The sequence below is a fragment of the Hypomesus nipponensis genome, chromosome 17, assembly GCF_054491055.1.
Source record: "Hypomesus nipponensis isolate SF chromosome 17, ASM5449105v1, whole genome shotgun sequence".
Taxonomy (NCBI): Eukaryota; Metazoa; Chordata; class Actinopteri; order Osmeriformes; family Osmeridae; genus Hypomesus; species Hypomesus nipponensis.
The window spans coordinates 2207501-2212500 of NC_140377.1; the positions used below are offsets into that span (position 1 = coordinate 2207501).

The 5000-nt window shown below is 52.5% G+C and overlaps 1 protein-coding gene across 2 annotated transcripts in view; it reads right to left on the reverse strand.

Moving 5' to 3' along the window:
• The window catches only part of rbfox3b (RNA binding fox-1 homolog 3b), a 34957-nt gene that overhangs the window by 11533 nt on the left and 18424 nt on the right, over positions 1–5000 (reverse strand). The gene's annotated exons all lie outside the window — the stretch shown is intronic.

The window sequence follows — 5000 nt, forward strand, 5'->3', positions numbered from 1 at the left end:
TGACCCCATATTGGTTGGTGGGTTTCCTAATAGATGTTCCCACTCACTCCCTTGCCCCCTGTTAACACCCCCAGGTCTCCCTGCTTTCATAAAGCTGGCACGGAGACACATTAGTGTGGAGACAGGCAGGTTTAATGTCCACCATCATTAACAGCACCCTCCATTATGAGATCTAGTCATACCCTCCCAACTGTAGAACTCCTCTACCTTGGAACGCCCCCTCTCTGTCTGTGTGTGTCTCTCTCTCTCCCTCTCTCTCTCCCTCTCTCTCTCTCTGTATATATATATATATATATATCTATCTATATATATCTCCCTCAGTAGAGAGGTGTGGCACATGTGAGGGTATTTTGTTGTTGATGGTTTGGGGTTGCAGGTTACCGTGGTGACGCAGAGGACCCGCCCCCCCCCAGATCATCCAACTTATCATACATCTGCCATCCTCCCCTCTCATCTCCTCTCCTCATTTCCCCACTCCTCTCCTCGCCCCCCTCTCATCCCCTCCTCTCCCCCACCTTGACATTTAAATGATGCTCCTAGTCTCGGAGTAGCACATCTAAGAAAGAAATCACTAAAGGGCAAAAACAATCCTCTTTGATACTTCCTAAGGGCTCGATTTCTTCTTTCCCTTCTTTTTTCCCCTGGCTTCTATCTTTTCTCCCTAATACATCTCTACCACTTCTGTTGGCCCCCGAATCTTCCGTTTCATTTTGAAGGGGGGGTGGGTGGGGGGAGGGGGTAGGCTTGTCGTTAGTATGCCGCATGTGCCCGATGATGTATGTGAGGGTGCAGCTATAATGAGTCGGAGATAGGCTACACTGCTTCAATAATATGCCATAAATCACCACGGCTGTCACACCTTGGTAAACCTGAAAACAGCAACTGCAGATAGAACTAAGGTCTGGTAGACACAGAAGACCTGGCCTGGCCTAGCAGGGCCATGTCCTACACCTTACACTAGCAAGGAGGGGAGGGCAGGGCAGTGCAGGGGAGGGGAAGGAGGGGAGGGAGGGAGGGAGGGAGGGAGGGAGGGAGGGAGGGAGGGGAGGGGAGGGGAGGGGAGGGGAGGGGAGGGGAGGGGAGGGGAGGGGAGGGGAGGAGAGGGAGGGAGGGAGGGAGGGAGGGGAGGGGAGGGAGGGAGGGAGGGAGGGAGGGAGGGAGGGAGGGAGGGAGGGAGGGAGGGCAGGGCTAGAGTGCAGACGTGAGAGTGGAGAGCAGAGGAAAGGCTGGCAGGTATTTGAGTGAAATCGTGTTGCGTGGGGTGAAGAGGTCAACCAGCAGCTCACGTCAAAGTGTCACCCTGGTTAAACCTCACCCCCCCGCCCCCGGAGTCCCTACCCCGCCGGATCCACCTCCGAACACAACCCCCTCCCCTCCCAGAGAAAATACGCATCTTCCACAAGGCTGATCTGTTGAATATTTCCCGTTCAAGCTAGAGGACTGAAGCTAGAGGAGGGTGGAATCAGGGCTGAGTCCACAGCACTGGGGACAGACAACAGCTTCATCTAATCAAGAGTCTGCCGTGTAATTATCCCCATCAGGTCCTTAACGCCTGGGCCCAGCCAGTCCTGCATGGGCTCCTGAGGATAAGGACTTTAATGAGGCTCTCCACCAAGTCTTGCCACCAGCTGGAGAATCTCCACTAGTGCAAACAGGAAGTCCTTCTCTGTCTAGGGTCACTGTGAGACTGGATCAAAGACAGGGTGGCCAGGGCACTCTGTACCTTAGGAACCACAGGAGCAGGAGGAGAGGAGGGGGATGGGGGAAGAGGAGGAGGGGGAGGAGAGGGAGGAGAAGGGGGAGGAGAAAGAGGAGGAGAGGGAGGAGGAGGGGGGAAAGAGGGGGAGGAGAAAGAGGAGGAGAAAGAGGAGGAGGATGGGGAGGAGGAGGAGGAGGAGAAAGAGGAGGAGAAAGAGGAGGAGGAGAGGGAGGAGGAGAGGGAGGAGGAGGAGGAGAAAGAGGAGGAGGAGAGGGAGGAGGAGGAGGAGAAAGAGGAGGAGGAGGAGGAGAAAGATGAGGAGGATGGGGAGGAGGAGGAGGAGGAGGAGGAGAGGGGGCTCTCTGACACAATTTAAGATGGAGAAGAAGACAAAAAGAGGAGAAGGGGGGATGGGATGAGAAAGGGAGAGAGGAGTTAGAGGGAAGGTGAGAAGAAGGACAAAAGGAGGAAAGAACAGGAGATGGGGAGATAGCTACTTGGGTGCTGTCCATGGTGCTGAAAGAGAAGCTACTGAAATACAGCAGCATCTGAGACTGTGATGAACGATGTCAGTGTGCGTAGGTGTGTGAGAGTGTGTGTGTGTGTACGTGGGAAATAAATCTTCAATCTACTCTTGTCTGAAGTTGCCGCAACTTAAGTAGAAGTCTGGAAAGGACCGACTAACACACCAAACAAACAGTAGAGAGAAGTACAGTCAAGTACACATCACTGTAGATTCCAGTCCTCCACAGGCCAGCCCAACCACCATACTGTACCCTCCCCCTCCCATCCCTTCCCCTCTCCCTCTCTCTCTCTGGCAAGCTGTGCTCCAGGTCCATTTGGCTGGTAACCCAATCTCCCCTCTGCTGTCCCCCATGCCCCCTCTACAGTCCCCCTCCCCAAGCTAGCTGTCTCAGTCTCCCCCCCCACCCCTCCACTGCCTCAAGATTGGCAAGCCTGGCGCTGCCCCTCCTAACCCCCTCATAGGAGACACGCCGAGACAGCCAGGAGAGAGCCAGGACAGAGGAGGGGGGAGGAGGAGGAGGAGGGGGGAGGAGGGGAGAGGAGTGGACGGGGTCCATGTCAGGTGAGAAGGAGATGAGGAGGAGTAAGGGACAGGAAAGGGGGGAGTAAGGAGGAGGTGAGGGGGGACCAAGGAGGAGGTGAGGAGGAGAGTAGGAGGAGGTGAGGAGGTGAGGAGGAGGAGGAAGGGAGAGAGGAATGTGGTGTGTCATCAGTCATGGTACTGAGCGGGTTAGGAGGACAGAGAGGATGAATGGAGACAGAGTGCTCTGCCACCTCATTTACAGATCCCAATTTCACTGATCTCCCACACAGGAATGAGTTGTGATAAACAGTGATTAATCGTCCCTCCTTCATTCCCTCCCTCATTCCCTCCCTCCCTTCTTCCCTCCCATCTCTCCTTCCATCTCTCCTTCCATCTTCCCTTCTCTCCCACAATACACTAAGCTCTAGCTACAGTAGAATATTCCAGGAACCTCACATTCTGAGTTTGAACTTGGAATAAAACATTTATGAGAACGGAAATTTCCTGTGGAGGATCTGGTCAGCGTGGCTTCCTGGCTGAGGGTTTAGCTGCTAGTACTGTATGTGACTCGAGGTTCCTGGCTGAGGGGTTTAGCTGCTAGTACTGCATGTATCTCGTGGTTCCTGGCTGAGAGTTTTAGTTGTATTTCTCTCTTACTTATGCCTGCCATCGCTCCAGCTGGCTAACATATGCTGTCGTTTAGGGTTGGCAAACTTGAACGCCGTGTCAGGAAGACTTGAGGAATTAGCGGGCTATAAATCACACACACACACACACACACGTGCTTGTACGTGCACGCACATGCACTCCCCCGCTCTGAAGTGACGGACCACACTCTATCTGATTTATGACAGAGCTTGGGAAAGTGTGTGTGTGTGTGAGAGTGTGTGTGTGTGTGAGTGTGTGTGTGTGTGTGAGTGTGTGTGTGTGTGTGTGAGTGTGTGTGTGATTGTGTGTGTGTGTGTGAGTGTGTGTGTGTGTGTGTGTGTGTCAGAGGCGGGAGGGAGGAGGAGGTGCCTGGTGAAAGTCTGTATACATCAGAATGTTTAGGATGGTGTTTGGATCGATGTGTTGGAATATCAGAAGAAGGATCTCTATATTTTCATTCATGCGCGGTCAAACCTATTGTACATTTCACAGTATGGCTTTCTGTGTGTGTGTGTGTGTGTGTGTATGTGTGTGTAGGACAGTTGTGCGCCTGCCTGTCAAGAAAAGATGCCAGAATGGAGGGGTCGGTGAGGGAGAGAGGGAGGGAGGGAGGTAAGGAGGGGTGAGGGAGAGATGGAGCGCGGGGGAGAAGGGAAAGTGGGGTGAGAGGGGCTGGAGATGAAATAAAAATGATGGATTGCTGCTTTCTGTCATGGACAGTTATTTAGAGGTTTGTCGTAAAGCTGTCCGGGGAATGAACAGATTTTAGCCTAATGAGCAGAAAGGAAAGCAGTTAAAGTAGTGTGATGTGCTCAGCACTTCTGTCCAATGAAATAGTACCATTTCCTTCTCATTAAAATGCAAGAGGTTCATATAACATACAGCAGTAAAGCTTGCATGTAGGAGAGAACAGGACAGAGAGGAGAAAAAAGAGACAGGGGGTGGGGATGGATGTATGGATGGTGGAAGTAAAAGAAAGTGAGAGAGAAGAATGAAGGAAAGTCATAGATGGATATAGCAAGAGAGAAAGAGAGAGGGACAGAGAGACATAGAAAGAGACACAGAGAGACACAGAGAGAGAGAGAGGGGTGGGGACCCTACAGGTTTTGTCTCATCCCTCCATTACATGAAGCAGTAGAAATAGCACCCCTCCACTGACAGAGTGCCAACAATATCGCTCACTCAATCTCCCTTATTCCCTTAGCCCTGTAAAAGTCAATCTGGAGCACCTGGCAAATCCATCCACAGCCAGCCTCCACAATCTGATAACAGTCAGCCAGGCGCCTTCCACTTCAAATCATTTTTTCGGCTTTACAGTGGTGCTCTACACAAACAAAGACCTGGGGCTGGGGAGGAGGCTGGGGAGGAGGCTGGGGAGGAGGCTGGGGTCTTGGCCAGGAGTTGAGGCTGGGAGTGAGGATATGGTTATGAGGCTTGGGCTACCCTTCCTCTCTCTCTCTCTCTCTCTCTCTCTCTCTCTCTCTCTCTCTCTCTCTCTCTCTCTCTGTCTCTCTGTCTCCCTCCCTCCCTCCCTCTCTCTCTCTCTCTCTTCACAAGCCTTCATCCGGTTCTTATCTGGCAACCTCAGTTATTTCAGATTCCACT